Consider the following 22,137-nt stretch of genomic DNA (forward strand, 5'->3'; position numbering starts at 1 on the left):
TTATACATAGTTAGGAAGATACATCCATCACCCAACATTACATAGTGGATCTTTGTTATTCTCCAGTTATTTGCAATTAAAAAAATATGCTTCTGTCCAGATGTGGAGCACCAAGACATGGAGAAGTCACATTACAAAGAGCAAAGGAAATTTACTTCACAACAAACACTCGTCATGGTGAAAGGGCAATACAAGAAAATTACATAATTGAAATGTTGGATTGATTTTTTGATACACACTAGATAGAAGCTTGTCAAAGGAGAAAGCTAGGACATCAAACAAAAGCAATGCAACTCTGCAAATAAAGAGATCAGCTAGGGTAAATGGAACTGAAGTAATGCCATGCTACGTGGTGTGCCATAATGATCAGAGAGGAAAAAGTAAATCTTTGATTTTCAACACTATATGTATCACATTGAACAAAATCTACTTACCCCAAGAGGAATGTTCTAGGACACACTGCGGCCACCTGTTCTACCGCCACAACCACCACATGCCAAAATCAACCAAGTATTAATTGAGGAGCCATTGGAGGAGGGTGAGATTGTGCGTGAGGTAGAAATCAATAATGATTATTATGAGGAGGCCGTGGAGATTGTGCCCAGAGTTTTATGTCTTATAAAATAACACGCCAGTGCTAGTGTTCCAAACCATGGTGCAATGGAAAGGTAAAGATGTGAACTTAGGTATGAGAAGGGGGCCACTATAATGTTTTGGTTGCAGTGGACCTCATCGAATAGCAAACTATCCTAACAAGAATGTAGTTCATGCGCATCAAACTCACTTAATGGCAGCAGCACCTAATGACATGCCAACACTTACTTGTGTTAAGTGTGAGGTTGATCATTTGATCAAAGACTGTCCATATTGTGCTAATAGTTATGTTTCCACTTCTAACCCAGAAATAATACTGGACAAGACAATTATACAGAAAGATAGATAGAATCAATGAATGTACAAAGATGATACAAAATGATCTTCTTTTATCCCAAAGAGATAATACAGTCTCACAACAACAACCTTTATTTTGATTACGTCCTTTTTTAATGCTTAACTCGCAATCATAGTGTGGTACAGACATACCCACACGCTTTGAGCACATGATTGATTATAGAAGTAATGACCTATTAACTCGTGTTAAGGTGCACCGGCTTTGACGTTCTAGTAGCGCTGCTCCGGCTTGGTAGCTGGGCGGTTATTTCGGCCCGCACCCAACATCTGGCACGCCCGATGGGTCGGATTCCAATCCAATGAATCAAACCCTAAATATTCAAGTCTTCCTGATGTTAGATGCTCCTTGGCATGTTAGTGGAGTCAATCACCTGAAGATAGGAACCATGTTAGATGTTGCATGTATGCAAAGACAAAAAGGATGCATACTAAAGACTTTAGTAAATGGACTCATAATAAGGATACTAAAGACTTGTCATTTCTAGTCTTACAAGCATCAAAACAATTTGAAAATCATAACAAACCTAGAGCAACATATAGCCCAATGAATTGACTTTTAAAGCTATAATTTTATGGTGGAATTTGTCAAAAGAAAAAACCTTCAATTTTGAGGCCAACTTTGCAAAAGCTTTCCTAGTCTATAGAAGAAACAGTTGCTATGGTTGTCAAAGCTAACACGTTGATGCCTCTTGAATTTCTTTTTGGGTAACTTGACCAAGTGTGCCAATCATAAAATTCAAATTAGCAATGTCACTTCCCCCCCCCCACCAATTGGTATCGAGGCTGAAATCTGGGATGCCCACTTTCTCCCTCAATTTGGGTCAACATACAAACTTGTAGATTTCATCAATAGATTGGGTGGAGAGGGTTATACACTAGTACAAACAGTGGTCTGTACTCTCTTTTATGCCAATGATGATGTACACTTGTCAAATTTGATAGAAGGATAACAAAGTCTCCCGCATGCACTACAAGTCTTTTACAAAGATTAGGAGTTGAAAGCTAACCCGTGAAAAACAAAGATCATGGTTTTCAGTATGATCTTTGTGAGACCACAGAAAGGGGCCTTCCCTTTTGAGGATGACAAGCTTACACTTATTTGGGGGTCATCTTTTCAAGCCCAAAATTTTTCATGAAACCTACCTAAAGCAGGAGCTAGAGGATACACATCATTAGCAGGACTAGAGAAACAATGCTTTCAATCATACTATCAATAGGTGCAAACCAAATACCTTCTTTTTTACTCACTTGTTAGACTAAAAGCAATGTGAGGGGCAACTTTTCGGCAATAAACCTCACATCCTTGGAATGAAGCCAAGAAGAGAGTCTACATGTTTTGACACCCTCATGACTTATTCATTGTTGTAAATCCTATATTCCACATGACATCATTCTAGCACAGTTTATAGCACGTCCATTTCACACAAATGCCTCATTTCAATGGGCCACATGCATACACAAGATAGCCCCTAGGGACCATGCCAAAGGACAACAAGGACTATTCTGCCTTGCTTTGACTTCCTCTATAGACCTAGCTTGGCAAGCAGTATATGATTTCTAGTATGCTTGTGTAATAAGATGGATGACTGCACATGAGCTCTTTCTCAATGCATTGCCACTGCTCTAAGACATGATATGACCTAATACACCAATTGTATAAGACTCGACACTTCTAAAGAGTAGGTCAACACAGAGGCAAAGAGACAAGTAATGAAGATCAAGAAACCCCACACGTAGTAATTATTAGAGCACAAGTAGAGGAAACATGAGCCCATAAGTTACCTATTGTAACCACCCACAAATGACTCCCACTATGCGGCGAAGACCTCAAATCCAAAAGAGGAGGTTGAGATTGGCATAGTGGACCCTTTTTAATCTCACAAGATCACCACATGAGAATACTTTGGTGATTATGTAAACCTTATCCTTGACTCCATGACATATTAATATTGGTTACTTTACATTTATCCTTTGTGGAGATGCCTTGTGCATCTTCTAAAACAACTACACCACTACGTATGCACTATTTTTGACCCCATGGGCCTGTTTGCCCCCCCCCCCCCCTCTCTCTCTCTCTCTCTCTCTCTCTCTCTCTCTCTCTCTCTCTCTCTCTCTCTCTCTCTCTCTCATGTTTTTTTTTTGGGGGGGGGGTGGGTTGAAGATTTTGTTCATAAGTGTTGGGGAAGAAGAAAATTTCAGCATCCTCAAGGGGGCTTTAGTCCACTACAAACTTTGGGAGAGAGCAGCAGACAGCCCCATCAAGGGAGCAGAAGTGCGAGCCTGCATATGCACAACAATGACCACACAACAGAAAACATAAATTTTAACCTGATAAGATTAAAATCCAAGGTATAAAGTAACCCCTTTATTTGCACAGTATGGAGAGGAAGGAACAAGTATCATTCTCCATTGCATTACTATCATGTGCATGAAAGATGCCATGGACATTCTCAGATGCTGGTCCAGAAGAGGCAGCCAAATAAAGAGTATGAACCAGATAGAACCAGAAGTTGGAGCACACAGTGCTGATTTGGTAGTAGTGTGAACTTGGACCATTGAAGTTACTGATCTTCTCCGAAGCTTCCGCATGTTACAGTGGCATCAGAGCATCAGGCTCAGCAAAGCTAAACACTGAATCAATCCCATATTATGGTGTACATGTCCAAGGTACAGGAAAGTACACGGATACAAAGCCCAAGGCAAGGAACACAGAATCGAGAAGAGCTCCCAGGAGGTTTGTTGGTGGTGTTCCACAAAACCAGAGGGGATGGCAATCCTGTGAGCCAGATAGGTTCTCGGGCAACGGTCCCAAGGGAGGATTATCCTCCAAGGGGTGATGTGAGAATGCCAGACTCATTTCTCAGGAATGAAGACCAAGACAGTGTTCAGAGTCAGGGTAGGAATGGATTGTGGACTAGATGGAACAGATGCATAGATCTTATTCTGAGACAGAGTGGTTTTGGAGATCGGGCTGGGTTTTCAGAGAAAAGGGTTGCCATGGATGGATGGATGACAGAGGGATTTCGGGAAAAGATTGGGATGATGACAGTCATCCAAGAACAGGTTGGAATCCCGTCATCAAGTTTAGCAGAGGGGAATGTCATGTGCATGAAAGATGCCATGGACATCTCACTGCTGGTCCAGAAGAGGCAGCCATATAAAGAGTATGAACCAAATAGAACCAGAAGTTGGAGCACACAGTGCTGATTTGGCAGTAGTGTGGACTTGGAGCATTGAAGTTACCGATCTTCTCCGAAGCTTCCGCATGTTACAATTACTCGATAAAAAACCTTTTTTCAACCAATCAGAATAAGGACAACTCATTAAGTCAACAGCTTTGTAGGCAAGTTGTAACTCTTGAATGGAGGTCTCGAGTTCAATTCGCACTCGCCTCAGCTAATGGATGCCCGGTCCCTCATTAGCTGTTGGCCTCTTGCAGTTCCTGGTGGGTTGAGAGGAGCAGTATGGTTGCCTAATTAGCAAGATCTGTACCCAGGGGAAAAAAAGACAACAAATTAAATCACATAGCTTTCATTATCAAAAATGAATGGTAAATGATTAATTTACGATTGAATGCTTAGAAATTTGTTCCTTAAAATGAGAGTTACATAAGTGCTTGACCAAATTTTTTGAAATTTCACCACCGTTATAATTACTCTATACTGACTTTTTTTGGTCCTGCCATCTGCAGGACATTGTGAATGTTGGGCAGTCAACATAGAAACAGTGGTGGCAAGTGCCATTTTAAAAAAAAGAGCCTTTTTTTCTATTATTACAAATATGGGTCTTTGCATATGGTGTTTAATGAAGTTTTTCCTGTCCCATTAATAAGAGTGGCAACAACGAGCTGTACTAAATGCTTTTTATTTTCTATTTTGTCTTTTCTGGTGAGAGTGGGTGAGAAATCCTTTGCATTTGACTAAGTGAGAAATTAATCTCTTGAGTCTTGAGCCTTGATTGTTGGGCACTTGCAAGCTGCACATGCCAAATGCTCGCTAATTGTTCATGCAGCATTGAAAGCGCGCCAGTCTAACACTCTCAGTGAGGTCTCGTTTCTCTTTTCTCCGAATCCTACCTTCTTTCATTATTTATGATTGTTGATTAAGTGGGCTTGTTACAAGTAGTTCTTCAATTTTTGTCACTTTCACATGCCCTTGCGTTACATCAACCAACAACTCGAGCATCAAACTCGGCATTGATCGTAACCCTTCAAAAGGATCATTTTGTAGAGGATTTGGGATTTGGGAAACGGAAGGAGAGGGAGGAGGAGACGGAGAAAGAGGGGCTGGAAAATGGGTACGCTCTTCCAAGGCCTAGATTTGAGCCTTCTGCTCTTCCAATTCGGTACCCTTTTCTGCGATTGCTCGCATCATCTGCTGGAAGTAACAGAACATCTCTTGTACACTCATGTTTGCCACCCTCAAAGGACTGCTTGGTGCACTCTGTTCCGAAGTTTGTCGTTCTCTCTCTTCATCGTAGCTCTCGCCATAGCAAGAAAATGCACTCCTTTTTGGAGCGCAATCTGACCATCCACTATGCGTAAGGGAGACTTCCAAGGCTGAAAACCAACCATCCTTCGAGGGACAGGAGTAACACTGAAAGGGGTGGTCCACCACAATCTAGAAACCAACCACACAAATGAATCTTCACAATTGAAGAAAATTTTGATACCAAAATAACATGCCGAAGCTTCGTGGTCGAATCAGTAACTTCAATGCTTTAGAATTCAGCAATCATTCACAATGAAAATAACGCACAATGTTGAAGAAGATGTGCAAAAGAGAGAGAGAGAGAGAGAGAGAGAGAGAGAGAGAGAGAGAGAGAGAGAGAGAGAGAGAGAGAGAGAGAGAGAGAGGGAGAGGGAGAGGGAGAAGAGGACACAGTATTGGGTCCCAAATACCCTTTGTAGGGCCCCCACCACGAATGGTGTATTTGCTTTATTAGAATGATGTAAATCTAAAAATAAAGATTGAATCTTGGCTTGCAATGTTCACCTTGGTTGGAGCACCCCCCCTTGGCTCTCTTGGCCCTTGGAATGCGGCAACCCTTCATGAATAATGAGATGAATTTATTGAATCCTTGGCGGGGCTTTTATACCCTCTCAGTTTTCTGGTCGGCTACCCCAACAAGGGTCGGCCTGCTGAATAAGCTCACAACTAGCAACAAATAGCATTTAATGCTATAAAAGCCATCATTTTAGGCTGTCCCAGCCTGCGCATGATCTGGCTGGGTGTCCAGGCGCTGCTGGGCAGCCAATTGCAAATGATGTGGGGCTGGCCCTGTCGACTGCCTGGCCAAGGCCCCTAGGGCTGGCCGACAACCTGCCTAGCCCAAGCTAGGGCTCGTGGGCACAGCATGGGGCCCTCTTGGCCCCTTGGAGTGGTTCTAAACCTACCCCATGCCACTACATGAGCACTAAGCCCTATGGGCTAGCACCTATTCTACATGCATCTACAGATGTCCGGCACCCGGTTGCAAACCAAATACTCAGATCATCTAACATCAATCCAAAGGAAGACTCATAGTACGGATTGGCACTGCTTCATGCAGGACAATGCACACCTGACCTTGGATGCGTAGAGTGGAACCCTCGCTGGCTCATCTCGGACTGGGCTTACATGGGACCAGTTTCCACTCTAGGTGTCCTGGGACCTGCACCTTGTTCAGATATATCTATGTGGCATCCAAGTGCGAGATGCACGTGACAGGTAGAGGCTCTTGGGATTGGGTCCTGGTTCTGGCCCTTGCCAGAGGCAATGGCCGCCCTAGCTACTTTGGGCTGGGAGGTCTTTGGTTTTCCGTCGTTGTATTTCATCTTAGCACTATGCGCAAGCAAAAGTGCCCAATCAAAAGTATCTAGTTCAAACATGCACACATCCCACTGGATTTGTGTGTCCAAACCGTAAAGGAATTGATCTCGTTTGTTATCATCAAATTTTTGAAATTGCAAAGCTAGATGAGTGACTTTATTTTGAAATTAAAGGACAAGTAGCATGTTCTAGTGCAATCCCCGATACTCATCCTCAAGTCTCTCAAGATAATGAGGCGGGAGAAATCGCTTCTTGAGGTTAGTGTGACAAATTCGTCCCACTTGTAGACAGCAACTCCATAGTTGGAATTGGCCTGGGTGCCCAATGAGCCCACCAAGAGATGGCTTCCCCTTCGATGTAGCAACTAGCTAACACCACCTTCTCTATGTCTACCAACAGCAAAGTAGGCTTCAAATTGATGAATCCAAGAATACAGAGTTGCACAGAGAAGCTCTGTGTCTTCTTTCAACCCTAAGCACCTATCATAGCTGCAGCCAAGTAGAAGCAATGGAGAGAAGAGTGAAAAATGCAGAGTTTTCACCAAATCTACTATATCTTTATGTTATCAAAAGTGTGTGTAGTATCACTATACAAAACCTGGTGGCTTGAAGCCCATAGGCATGATCGGGCTTGCAATGGCGTGAAGCTTGGGATCACAAGAAAAGAGGCCTAGTTAAAGCAACGTGTTAGCATCACCACAACTGGCTCCAGAATTACAGCATCCAGAGAACCACGTCATGAGCTGCCCCACCATCAAGCTGACACTGGTCAACAATCTGCTGATCTTCTCTCCGGTCAGGGCTCCAGAGCCATATGTTGCATTCATCATTTACCTTTTTCCATTTGGATAGTGAGAAGTGAAATACATCCTAATTTGGATGGGAAAGACCTCCAAATTTTGTGAGGAAAAGGGGTAAGCATTACCCAATCTGCCCATGTTCCGCATGCAAGGAATTGGACCATCACTTCAAGCTTTGTTTGAAGAAACCTGAACATAGGTTTCACCATATTTTCTCACTAGTGCTGATTTTGGTTTGTAATGTTGGCATTTCATTATTAGGACATTTCATGAAGATCTGAATGACACAGTTGAGTGGTTTGAAGAGCATAGTAATGCATGTCATTATGATGATTCTTCAAATTATCTTCTCCATCATGGACACACGTCCTTTGGGTCTTTTTTGAAGAAGATGTATGGAAAAGTGAATAACATTTATCAGCTTTTAGAGAGAAGACTTGCCAAGGTGGAGGTGGCAAAGAATGAGGTAAATGATGGTCGTGAGAGCCAAGACAAATTCTCAGTTGCACCTCAGACATTTGTAGTGATAATATTGTTGATTGTGATGGTCTTCCATTCTTGCCAAGGTGGAGGTGGCAAAGTAAATGATGATCATGAGAGCCAAGACAAATCCTCAGTTGCACCTAGCCTTGTGGCAGGCACTCTCATGATAATATTGCTGATTGTAAGAGTCTTCTATGCATTGATCCAGATATGCATCCTCCAGAGCCACATGTTATAGATTCATATGATAATGTTATGGCTTTAGTTGATCCTCATGATGATGTTGTCTTATATGATGATGTCCCATATGTTAGTGAGTCATTTGATAATCAGATGGTAATGCATAGTGGTATGGTTCATGATGATGTCCCATATGTTAGTGAGTCACTTGATAATCAGACAGTGATGCATAGTGGTCTGGTTCATGATGCTGTGGATACTAATGTATTGGTTCATGATGATACTGATCCTCATATGAATGCTCCTCTTCTAGTAGCAGATCAAGCTCGTGATCCAAGTTGTGCGGCTCCCACTCTTGAGCCTACACACAAGGATGTTCTTCATGCATATTGTTTTCATGATGCAGTTTTTATGTCTTGTATACATGATGATAAGCATAGTATGCATGACATGCTAGGTTTTCAGATACATGATGTTATTGATGCCATTGATCCGATCATTGATCAAGCTGTTCATAATGATGCATTGCCCGATGATGTTTCCTTGGATCCTACCAAGAATATGCATAATATTTCAGAGAATGTTTTGAGTTTACATGTTCCGGATACACAATGCAATTGTCAATTTCCCAGATGATGTATGCATTAAAGAAATTCCTATGAACCCTCATACTCATGTTCCAGATGCTCGTTCATTTGTTGCAAATCCTCTTACATACGGAAGATCCAGACTATGATACAGAGGAGGCAATCTCATGCATCATTGATGCAGATCTTATATGTATCTTCTTGATCCCTGTAATTTTATGCCTCTTTTGCAGAAATATATCGTTCCTAATGATGATGTTCAATGGGCTCCTCATGCCGAGGATTGTGGTTCCTTTCTGGATAATCCGGATATACATGTCGTGCCTTGATAAATGATTGAAAGCAGGATAATGTCATTTCATTGTTCTAGAGATGGATGCAGTGCATTGTTTTATTTGGAGGACGATCCACACAGCAAAATGATCATATACTTTATCAACAGGAGCGTGTGGTGCTATGGGGCATGTTGTTTTTATGCATGAGAATAATACCGTTCTAGAAGATGTTGACTCAGAACCTCCAGAAGAACCTGACATACACACCTAGGTGATGCAAATGCCCCTATGAGACTTGAAAGAATACTCTTATGCCATTTGCTCTACATCAACATTTCTAGTCAAATTCGCATCATTTTCCAGCAATGATACAATAGAGGATAGTTCATCCCATGATCCACCTAAGTTTGATCCAGGAGATGATACGTTTTGGGCATTGTCACTTACATTTTTCTACATAATCCAAATGTCAAGGACCCTCATCCGGATAGAATTTTTATTTTTCTACATAATGCGGATGTACTAGACCAGTGTCTGGACAGCATCTTTACTCCGGATTATCAGGCGTCCATAGCGGATTCCCTTGCTCTCCATGTCACGTGCATCCCGCACTTGGATGCCACGTGGATGTATCTGAACAGAAGGTGCAAGACTTGGAGTGGAAACTCGTCTCATGTTAGCCCACTCTGGGGACGAGTCAACCAAGGTTCCACTCTAAGTGTCCAAGGTCATGTATGCATTGTCCTGCACATGAAGCAGTACCAGTCCGTACTGTGAGTCTCCCTCTTGAATGATGTCAGGTGTCTTGAGTATTTGGTTTGCAACGAGATGCTAAGCATCTGTAGAGCTTCGACGAAGAGAGAGAACAACGAACTTCGAAACAAGGGACACCAGGCAATCCTTCGAGGGCAGTAGACATGAGTGTGCATGACATGTTCCAGACAATGATGCGAGCAATCCCAGACCAGAGCACCAAATTGGAAGAGCAAAAGGAGAAAATCTTGGCCCTAGAATAAAGAACCCATTTTCCACCCCTTTTCTCCGTCTCCTCCTCTCTCCCCTTCTCTTTCCCACATCCCGATAGCAGATCCTCTACCGGATAACCCTTCTGAGGGGTTCTGCCCGCAACCAAGTACGACCCTCAAGTTGCAAATGCGGGCAATGGAGACTCGATTGATAGAAGACCATGCGGCAGCATCCAGTGCTGTTGCACAAGAAGACACCAGACGACGCGTGGAGAATGAAAGATTTCTTGCAACTTTAAACACGAGCGACACCAACAGCTTCCTCGAGTCATCCTCCCAAGAGGATGAACTTCAGTAAGTATAATGTTAAACTTGACCCTACAACCCTTTATTCTTGGTTACATCAATTTGAAGCTTATTTTGTTGCAGTTAGAAAGAATGATACTGACAAAGTGACCTTGGCTAGTTGATATTTGGAAGGTGAGGCCATTCCATGGTGGACCCAGTGGGATGAACTTTAGTAAGTATAATGGTAAACTCATCCCCACAATCCTTTATTCTTGGTTGCATCAATTTGAAGCTTATTTTGCTGAAATTAGAAAGAATGATACTAACAGAGTGATCTTGGCTAGTTGGTATTTGGAAGGTGAGACCATTCCATGGTGGACTCAATGGACTCATGCCCACACCAGACTAGATATGGCAGCTTATGTCTGCTGGGATGGGTTTGTCCTCGATCTTTAGTGGCGGTTTCTACCGCCCCATTACCTTGAGCGACTTGAAGACGAGTTCAGGGAACGTGCAACCAGTCTTGCAGTTTGCCAATAACATTTTGAACATATGTTTGCAATTGGGCATATTTGACAAGGACAAGATAGGGCAATTCCTTTATGGCCTTGACACGCAAATCTAGTGGAAAGTTAATATGTTTCAGCCAACCACCTTCCAGGATGGGCTCTCGCTTGCGCAGAGTGCTGAAATGAAGTACGATGGCGAATGGCCCAAGACTTCCCAGCCTTCCACTCCCAAGGCACCCGCCTCAGGATGAAAAGGCCAAAACCAGACGGGGTCTTCCCTAGGACAAAGCACGGGAGCCTCTAGCTCCAAAAACTTGACTAACGCACCTAAGCTTACTCTAGACTAGCTCCAAAAACTTAACTAACGCGCCTAAGCCTAAGTTTTTGGAGCCTCTAGCTCCAAAAACTTAACTAACGCGCCTAAGCTTACTCTAAACTAGAAAGATCAAGCAGGCAAGACCGGTGGGAAACCGAGTGCAGAAGAGATAGCTCAGTACAAGAAGGAGGGTAGGTGTTTCTTTTGTCACACAAAAGGACACACTTCTAAGAAAAGTCCAAAGAAGACTACCACTCTGCAGACTACCACCCAGCCTCCACGGCTTCCGTGGTGTGGTGAGCCCCGCTCCCACACAAACCCCAGTGGCCATCCCTAGTTCTTCATATCCCAGTTCTTTGGTTGGTGCAATCGTTAGCCGAAAGCTCGAAGATAAGCAGAAGGGCACCCAAGACCAGGAGTATGAGCGCAACGAATTGCTCAAAACCTTTGGCTACATAGGTGGCCAAAGAGTCGTCTTGTTTGACAACACGGCAGCATGGAGGATGTGGTCACGGAATAGGGTTGAGGGTTTTAGCACAAGCATGACGACGAGCATCAAGTTTGAAGCTCATCAAGGTGCTTGTTACCATATTATAGTAGTGATGTGTGTGAACACACTTAGGACCGCCGGGGCACTTTTTCCCTCACTAGGAGGTTTTTTCCCCCGTGCATTGTATATACGCCTATTATCTTCTAGGGCTAGTAATCTTTCATTTTTGGCACTCATAATACACTACTGTGTTGTGCTCAAGCTTCCTCATCTTCTTGAAGTTGTGTGTGCATTCCTGCAACCCTAATTCCAACAATTGGTATCAGAGCAGGCTTCCTCCTCCCGGGCAGCATCACCGGCACCTGCCGCTTCATCTCCTCCGATTGCAACGAGGTTTCACGAGCGTCTGCAGGTTAGTATATGCCGTGGGAGAGCCCGTAGGGCTTGGTCGTTTCAGAATTTTGATCTGAAGTCATTTCGCCCTCCGTTTTTGCATTCCAAGTACTGCGCAGGCAAAATCGTCCTACTGTGCAGATTTTCTGTCAAGATTAAAATCTGCTGGACAGGTGCCCATTCGTCTGTTTTGGGCTGTGCTATATAGCACAGGTCGATTTTATACAGGTTTACCTCTTGCAGACAGCATTTACATCTAGTAGTACAGTCATTGGCCATGGCTGACAACAATGATGTATTCCGCATGTTGGCTGCTGAGGATAAGTTGGATGGCACCAACTATCCATTGTGGGCATATATGATGAGACATGTATTGGTAGCAAAGGGGTTATGGAATATTGTGCAGGGTATTGATGCACGTCCTATGGTGGCTGGAAATGCTGCAAACACATCAGAAACAGGTACTGTTGATGATGGTGCAGGCACAAGTGCTGTAGCAGCTGTTCGAGAACCACCACTTTCAGCAGAGCAGATTCGTTGGGATGGTAGAGATGCGCAGGCTCATGCCTTGATTGCGCTGTCTGTCAAACGTACCATTATCCCACATATTCGCTCCTGCAGGACTTCTAAGGATGCTTGGGATGTACTTGCCACATTGTATCAGGCAAGAAATGAGGCTCGTGTTGCTTATCTCCGAAAACAGTTGGAGAATGAGCATATGAACGAAGGTGATTCTATGGATAGCTTTTTGACAAAGATCAAGGATTTCAAAGAGCAGCTCATTTCTGCAGATGAAATCCTGTCAGACAGTTCACTTGTGCAGACTGTTTTGAATGGTCTACCAGATTCTTATCAGGGTTTTGCTTCCACTCTTCGCTTGATGATGAAAGGCAATCCCAATGCCTTATCATTTGAGGAGTTAGTTTCTGTTTTGCTGCAAGAAGACCAGTCAAGGCAAAACAGGAATAGTATGCGTGTCGCAGATCAAGCTTTCGGTGCTAGTCAGAGAAGCGGGAAAGGTAAAGCTGGCTTTTCTTCTAGTAAGCAGAAATCTGCAAATGCTGCGCAACCAAAGAAGGAAGACAAAGATGAGAAGAAGGGTGACAAATAGAAGACATTTTGCAAGTACTGTAAGGGAAATGATCATGTCATCAAAGCGTGTCCTAAGCTGGCTGCGAAAGAGGCTAAGAAGAAAGAGGCTGGTATGGTTGTTGCAGATGCCTCTCCTTCTAACAATGAATCTGCTAATGTTGTGCTAGATACAGAATGGGCATTCAATGCGCAGTGCAGTTATGACCCATCTTTGCATGACACATGTATGTCTGCAGTAGATTCAGATGTATGGTACTTTGACAGTGGTGCCACTAAGCATATCACCTCGCAGCGCAGTTTATTCACTTTCCTTGAGTCTGCTCCCACAGGGAATACTGTCACTTGTGCCAATAACTCCTCTTATCCCGTTAAAGGAGTTGGACAGATTGTGCTGAATGTTGCAAATGGCAACACCTTTACACTTTTTGATGCATTGTATGTGCCAGGGATCAAAAAGAATCTGCTGTCAGTCTCCGCATTTGCCAAAACAGGTTTGGTTGTAAAATTTGTGGATGACAGATGTACTGTTCATGATCTCTCTTGTGGTGACATCATTGTAGCATCTGGTTCACTATGTCGAGGGCTGTATAAGCTCAATATGGATGGCAAATGTGTAGAGGATTCAGCATGTGCTATTATGGATACGCAGGCTATTTCAAATGCAAAACTGTGGCATGCACGTTTTGGTCATCTGAATTTTGCAAGTTTGCTGCGCCTGCAGAAATCTGAAATGGTGTCTTCTTTGCCTAAGCTTGAGGCACCTGTCAAGCATGTTTGTGAGGGCTGCATATTGGGTAAAATGCAGCGTGCTTCCTTTCCCAAAGATGGATCAGTGAGAGCTGAACGCAGATTGCAGCTTGTTCACAGTGATGTTTGTGGTCCCATGCAAACTCCATCATTTGGAAACTACCTTTACTTCGTGACTTTCATTGATGATTTTACCAGGCATGCATGGGTATATCCTTTGAAGGCAAAGTCCGAAGTGTTTTTGTGCTTCAAACAGTTTTTGGTTATGGCTGAAAATGTGTCAGAAAGTAAGATGGGCACCCTCCGTTCAGATCGAGGGGGGGAGTATATGTCTTCAGAATTTAATGCATTTCTGGCTGAGCGTGGGATAAAACACCAATGTACAGTGCCGTATACACCACAGCAAAATGGTGTGGCTGAGAGAAAAAACAGGTCTCTCATGGAAATGGCAAGATGTATGGTTAAGAGTCAAAGTCTACCACATGGTTTTTGGCTTGAGGCTGTCATGTGTGCCACTTATGTACTAAACAGGTGTCCCACCAAAGCATTACAGGTTGTCACTCCATATGAGGCATGGCATGGCCGCAAGCCATCTGTTGGCCATTTACGTGTTTTTGGTTGCCTGGCATATGCATTAGTGCCTGTGCAACATCGCAGAAAATTGGATGACAAAGCTGTCAAATGTATTTTTGTTGGATATAGTGCTGAGAGCAAAGGCTATCGTTTGTATCATCCACAGACAAAGCGCATTTTGGTTAGCCGTGATGTTGTATTTGTGGAAGATGCAGTTCAGCCCTTGGTTTCATGTACTAAGGAGACAGATATCAGCTCACGTGATGTCTATGATACATTGTTGCCTCTTTTCAGTGGTGCACAGTCAAGTGCAATACCTCATGAGGCAGTTTTTCAGCCTATGCAGGTTTTAAATGATGGCACAGATCAGCCTATATCTGATGCAGATGTGCATGATGCACTTGAGGATGAGAGACAAGAGATTGAGGGCTCTAGGAATATGCCTAGATGGCTGGTGCAGACTTTGCGTGACAGCAAGTTGGATGCCCCTTTGTCTAGTCGCACTCGTTCTGGCTCTCATGGTGCCTCTTATGCGTCAGATTGTTATGCATTGGCTGTTTCTAGTATGTGCGATGAAAGTGAGCCTGTTTCATTTGATGAGGCACAAAGTTCAGAAAATTGGATGGCTGCTATGCAAGCAGAATACGATGCTATTATGAAGAATGGTACATGGTCTTTATGTGACTTGCCCCCTGGCAAGAAGGCCATTGGCACTAAGTGGGTATACAAATTGAAGCGTAAGCCTGATGGCACAGTGGATCGCCATAAGGCTAGGCTTGTTGCAAAAGGTTATGCTCAAGAGAAGGGCATTGATTTTGATGAGACTTTTGCTCCCACATGTCGTATGACCACTGTTCGTAGCATCTGTGCATTAGCAGCTCATAATGGTTGGAATGTACATCAGCTGGACATAAAGACTGCGTTCTTAAATGGAGATTTGCATGAGGAGGTGTATGTATCGCAGCCTCGTGGTTTTGTTCAAAGAGGGCAGGAAAACAAAGTGTGCAGGTTAAAAAAGGCTTTATATGGTTTAAAGCAAGCTCCACGAGCTTGGTATGAAAAAATACATGCATATTTGACTGCACATGGGTTTCAGAATAGTCCAACAGAAAGCACTTTGTATGTTAAACGTGTGGATGGTGTACATCTAATCATTGCTCTCTATGTCGATGACATGCTGCTCACAGGACCAAATGAGAGTCATATTGCTGATTTTAAGGCTGATTTGAATGCCTCTTTTGAGATGTCAGATTTGGGGCATTTGCATCATTATTTGGGGATACAATTTAAGCAGTGTGATGGAGGTATTGCTTTGTGTCAGACAAAGTCTATTGAAACATTGTTGCGGAGATTTGGCCTTGAAGACTGCAAGCCTATTGCTACTCCAATGGAGACAGGTTTGAAGTTGAGCCTTCATGATGCTGGAGATCACTTTGATGTCACACTCTATCAGACAGCTGTTGGTTGCCTCATTTATGTATGCATTACGAGGCCAGACATTCAGTTTGCAGTCTCACAGGTGAGCAGATTTATGCATAGCCCAGGCAGTGAAGCGTATCTTTCGCTATTTGAGTGGTACTCGGCATCTTGGGTTGTTTTATCCCAAGGGGGGATCATTGCCGCCAGATTTACATGTTTTTTCAGATTCTGACTGGGCTGGTTGTTATGACACACGCGTGTCCACGAGTGGTTTTTGCTTCATGCTTGGAAGCTCATGCATATCATGGTTGAGCAAGAAGCAGCCTACTGTGGCCACTTCTAGTTGTGAAGCTGAGTACAGGGCAGCTTTCACAGCTACGGTTGAGTGTGTGTGGCTCAGACGCCTTATGGCTGATTTGGGTGTTGGGCAGCCATCTGCCACCACCATCTTCACTGACAGTCAGAGCGCATTGGCAGTTGCGCGGAACCCAGTGTTCCATGCTCGTACGAAGCACATTGAGGTGCACTACCATTATGTCAGGGAGAGACTCTCTGCAGGAGAGATCAGTTTGGCTTATGTGCCAACACAGGATAACCTTGCAGACCTTTTCACAAAGGCTCTGCCTCGTGAGAAGTTCGAAGCTTTTCGCAAAGCTTTGGGCTTACTCCCTTTTGTGGATTCGTCCACATAGCTAGACACTTCCCTATACATGAGTGCTAGCTCTTGTTCACCGCATCACTCCAGGGGGGATTTGTTACCATATTATAGTAGTGATGTGTGTGAACACACTTAGGACCGCCGGGGCACTTTTTCCCTCACTAGGAGGTTTTTTCCCCCGTGCATTGTATATACGCCTATTATCTTCTAGGGCTAGTAATCTTTCATTTTTGGCACTCATAATACACTACTGTGTTGTGCTCAAGCTTCCTCATCTTCTTGAAGTTGTGTGTGCATTCCTGCAACCCTAATTCCAACAGTGCTAAGCTAGTGATTCAGGGCATAGAGCTTGTGCGAGACTTTATGATTGCCCCTCTTGTAGGAGCAGACATAATTCTGGGAATTCAATGGTTTCACAAGTTCCAGCCAGACATTGATCGGAACAGGTACACTTTTTGGATTACTCGGAATGTGTCCAAATCTCCAATGACCATTAAGTGTGAGCGAGGAATCCCAAACTTTCTTCTCATAAGCCACTTGTAGGCTAAACGAGAAATCAAGTAAGGCGCACAATGTGCGATGATTTATATCCAGATTGCCCAGACCGTGGCCTATGCTTCAAAGAAGTACCACGCTCTCCATGAAAAGTTCTAGAAGGTTTTTCTATGGGACAATCTTCCTCCCCATCTCCCCGTCTAGACCACAGGACCACAAGATAGACCTCCTCCCAGGCTCGGATCCCCCGAGCAAGTTTCCATACCGCCTGTCCAAGGCAATGTAATTGGAGTTGGACCGCCAACTCCAAAAGCTATTGCAATCTGGCTTCACATGTCCTAGTGTGTCGCCATTTACGGCCTTAATCTTGTTCGTCAAGAAGAAAGATGGGTCTTCCGGATTGTGTGTTGATTATCATGCACTCAATAGACTGACTATCAAGAGTAAGTTCCCGATTCCTCGAATAGATTACATTCTTGATAGGCTGAATGGAGCCAAGGTGTTCTTGAAATTGGATTTAAAGAGTGGGTACCACGGGGAATTTTTTTTTGCGAGCTTTTTTTGCCGAGCTTTTTGGAGCAATGAACAAGGAGTCCGAGCTTTGCAAAGGACCATGAACTTACTATGAGCTTTGTAAAGAACCAAGAACTTACTTACATATAAATAACAAGCTTTGAAAGATCAACAATATAAATTTTATTCTTTTGATCCACATCATACTTATTGATATAATTACATATATTCATATATGTAACTAAATTCATGCACCTCATACATATACACATACAAAATATACATATACATACATACATGCAAGAGCTACCTACATACTAACATATATACATACATACATACATACATACTTTCTTACTTACTTAAATATAAAAAACAATCCTTTAAAGATAAAAAATGTATATATCGATCTGTAAAGTTCCAAACCATGAAAATCTTGATTACAAATTCTTTTGATCCACATCATACTTATTGATATAATTATATATATACATATATCTACCTAAATTCATACACCTCATACATATACATATACATACATGCATACAAGAGCTACCTACGTAGCACTAACATATATACATACATTACATACATACTTTCTTACTTACTTAAATATATAACACAATCTTTTAAAGATCAAAAATGTATATATCGATCTTTAAACTTCCAAACCATGACAATCTCGATTACAAAGTCTTTTGATTCACAAATTATAGCATTCTTCTACGTGTCATCCCAACCTAATGAGAAATCTCCCAGACATGCTTTGGCTACCTCCATGTCATTCTCTATCCCCATATAGTGCCTTTTTAACTCTTGGCATGCACATCCCAAGCCTCCACATCCTGCAAAAACGTCTAAGACACCATCTCCTTTACTTGAGAAGGTCTCCACTAGCCACCTAATGAAATACAATCATAAACGTGCATCTAAATATTTTGAAAAAGTAGCTATGAAAATGGACAGAATGAAAATTGTCTCACCTAAAGAACATAGAAGATCTTTCTACACCACCTCGAATGTAGCACTCCAAGACCATCATGCGTTGGAATGGATGCTTCTTATTCTTCTCAAAAATGAAATTTCGTTGAGCGTTGAATAACTTCTTTGAAACATTTTGCCCAGCCTCACGAAAATAATAGGGACATGGCAATTTACTCGATAGAACATACTAAGCGCCAATGTATCCACCTACCATAACGAGAAAACATTATGTTTGGATATCCATACCACATAACATGTATACACAAAGGGAAATATTTGAGAGATTATGACTTACCTGTTCTCCATTGTCATACAAATAACTTGATTCCACATGAACAGACATTGTTCGATGCATGACCAATCCAACTTTCTTTCCCATGGAATATATTTTAGGAAGTTGATCCATTAGACTCAAACACACAAACCAACCCTCATCAGCCACCACACACAAACCAACAAAACTGAGTGTGGCACGTATCAATGATGAAGAAACTTGATTCCATGAGGGACACCCATCTGTATCTACATCAACCTGTAAACCTGTAGGAAAGTCAGCCCATACGAGGCGAGCCACTGTATCTGAGAGGGAGCACCTCTATGAGATAGAGCCTTGGGAATCTTCGTCACTCAAGAATTCTTCCACACTACATAAAAGATTTATGATGTTTGGTTTTGGTAAGTATAACTTGGAAAACTAATTATATGGTGAAATTATTCTTTTTACCTATCTGAGCCCTTCGAAAGAGTGTGGATGTCTACCAGCAATATGTGTGAAAAACATCTCTCACCTGCAAGTAAACAAGACAAAAAATGAGATGCATTTCGAAAGCACACACTTCTCAAAATAAATTTGCGATGGAAAATACTCTTACTAGTCAAGTCCATGATGTCACGTTGTCCTGACACCTCCCCCTCTTGAAGATGCTCTGGAGGGTCTCTCTCTTGATCTTCATTTGTGGGGTCTCCCTCTTGAACATCATGCATAATGTCAAGACGTCTCTTTGTTCGCCTCTCATGTTGCACTTGTAGATGTATGCTCTTGGTGTGATTGTGGCACTCGTGACAGTGGTGTGGATGGTTTTGGGGCCACGCGCGAGGATCCAACTCTACTGGAGACTGGGTCAAGATTGTTGGCTGCTGCTGCTGCGGGGAAGGTAATCTAGAGTCTTCTTGAGTTGGGGGCTCTCTTTCAAGCTCAGATTGGCAATTCTTAAATTCTTCAAGAAATAGATCAAGATAATTAGTAAAAAGGTAAAAATCCCCATACCTTTTTGTATATGTATATGTATGTAAATGTAAATGTATATGTATATGTATGTAAATGTATATGTATATGTACATGTATGTGTATGTGTATATGCATATATATATGTATATGTATGTAGGTATGTATCTATGTATATGTATGTGTATGTATATGTATGTAGGTATATGTATCTATTTATATGTATATGTATGTAGGTATGTATATATCAAAACTTAACGTTTCTTTAAAATTTGATATGCCAAACCTTAAATGTAACATGAACTATGTATGTACGTATGTATGTATGTATGTACAAATTTGTAAAAAATTTAGACAGCATCTCCTTTGCATTTGCTAAAATATCCCAAGATAAACTTCAAAACTTAACAATGTTTCTTTAAAATCTAACATGCCAAATCTTAAATGTAACATGAACTTTGTATGTATGTAGGAATTTAGTATATAATTTAGTGTATGTATGTAGGTATGTATTTATGTATGCATATGTATATATACATATGCATATACATATGCATATACATATGTATTTGTATATGTATATATCTGTATGTATATGTATCTAATATGTATATGCATATGGATAGTTTACATATGTATAGGTAGGAAGGTTTACATATACATTTACATGCATATAATTCAGTAGAAAGCAAAAAAGTACCTTTTTCTAGGAGCTCCTCACTTGGAGGCACATGATTTAGAGGATAGTCCAACCACCAAGGACATCTCTTAAATTCCCAATCAGAAACCCCTCTCTCAACCCATTCCTTCAGGTACATTGTTTCCGAGGAATTTGGATCTACCCATTCTTTGATTGCTTCCGTCTCTTCGTCCATTAGACCTTGGCCAATGAGTAGCTACACCCACCTACATATCCAAAATAAAACAAACAGCACTAAAATATTTTTTTAAATGCGTATATGTATTTTCTACAAAAATGTAATGGCATTAGAAGATATATACCTGTAGACAACCCTCTTTGCGGCATTCTTCACCTCAGGTTGCTTTTGGCCTTCCTTCACTTTTCCAATCTTTGCCCACACCTCATGGAAGGCCCATGGTATGTGTTTTGATCGCTCCTCTTGCACCCAAATGGTGGGACATAGATAACATCATCATATACCAATAAACCCTCCAAAATAGAGTCCGCCTCCCCTATTAGCTCTTCCCAATACAACTCTTTCTTCATATGCAGCAACGTCTTTTTGTTATCCCCAAACATCTCTGAAATTACCTTGTCCTTTGCCCTCCCGGTCATAAGCATTTGAAGCAATTCCGTCTTCCTATTTCAGCATCATACCAAAACCATAAGAGATTAGATGTTAAGGTTAGTTTATGTTAAGGGAGGTTTATTGACATGTCACATACCTTTGAGTTGAAATCCGAGATATGGCGACTGTGTAGAGCTTTTCTTTGGTCAGAGCAACCAATCCCTTCTTAGACCAATCATAGTTATATACGAGTTGAAAGAATGCATCACCATTGGATGGGTTTGCAATTATGAGCATCTTGTACGCTCTATCTCGAAATGTTTGCTCTACACCACGTCTGGCTTTCTCACATTTTGTCTCATATTCTTGCAACCCCATGGCATGTCTATCAATGCATGATATAGCTTGCTTCACCGCATTTTCAAACAATGTCTACGTATAACGAAAAGGACTCATTATCACTCACACGATTAAAAAACATTGATAATCCGTTTATTAATAAAAGATGGGAAATGCAAACACTACCTTCCACACAAGCTATGCCAAGATTGTAGCTGGAGCATTGTACCATTGCTCTCCACTTTGTCGCTCCAAACTAAGCTCCATTAAAGCCCACCTCCTTACGTCTTCACCAAGGTAGTACAATATGGATGATTTGTCCGCCATTCCAAATCGTTGAAACATGAAGATCTCATGTGACAATGTGGGTGTAACACTAGTGCACACCAATCTATTGTAAAGAGTCACAATGAGCCAAGAACTTAACTATGACTTCACAATGTCCGTAATTAAGTAGAGAGAGATCACTTACTCATTTTGAGATCGTAAAGCCAATAGCAATTCTCCTTCTTGCTTCTTGTCCACAACCAAAAATTGACATTTGACCCGGACATGGCGTGAGGGGCTTTGAGACGACCAAGCTAGAGAAAACAAAATAAAGATATTACAATATATTACTTTTAATGTTGCACAAAACCACTCTATGGCATTCAAAAGAACATACCTTCACGCACTCGAGACATCCATGCCTTCACACGATGATTGCCATCCCAAACAAGAAACTTCTGACCACTGAGATCCTCCCACACTCAGTTCCTCTGATTTCATCCTCAAATCTATCATGTTGTACCACCCA

At 42.1% G+C, this 22,137-nt stretch overlaps 1 protein-coding gene across 2 annotated transcripts in view; it reads right to left on the reverse strand.

Moving 5' to 3' along the window:
• Window positions 1-1,105: 1,105 nt before the first annotated feature.
• Window positions 1,106-22,137, reverse strand: part of LOC147608942 (pentatricopeptide repeat-containing protein At1g20230-like) — a 76,370-nt gene continuing 55,338 nt past the window's right edge. Inside the window, exon 5 of one of the 2 annotated variants that reach the window (XM_086788088.1) lies at window positions 1,106-1,322. The gene's annotated coding sequence lies outside the window, so the exon portion shown is untranslated. Of the gene's footprint in view, window positions 1,323-4,104; window positions 4,438-22,137 lie in introns of those variants that run through there. The other variant, XM_086788087.1, reaches the window with a different exon arrangement.

The sequence above is a fragment of the Cibotium barometz genome, chromosome 52 (genome assembly GCF_041138505.1).
Source record: "Cibotium barometz isolate CiBa-2024 chromosome 52, ASM4113850v1, whole genome shotgun sequence".
NCBI classification, from domain to species: domain Eukaryota; kingdom Viridiplantae; phylum Streptophyta; class Polypodiopsida; order Cyatheales; family Cibotiaceae; genus Cibotium; species Cibotium barometz.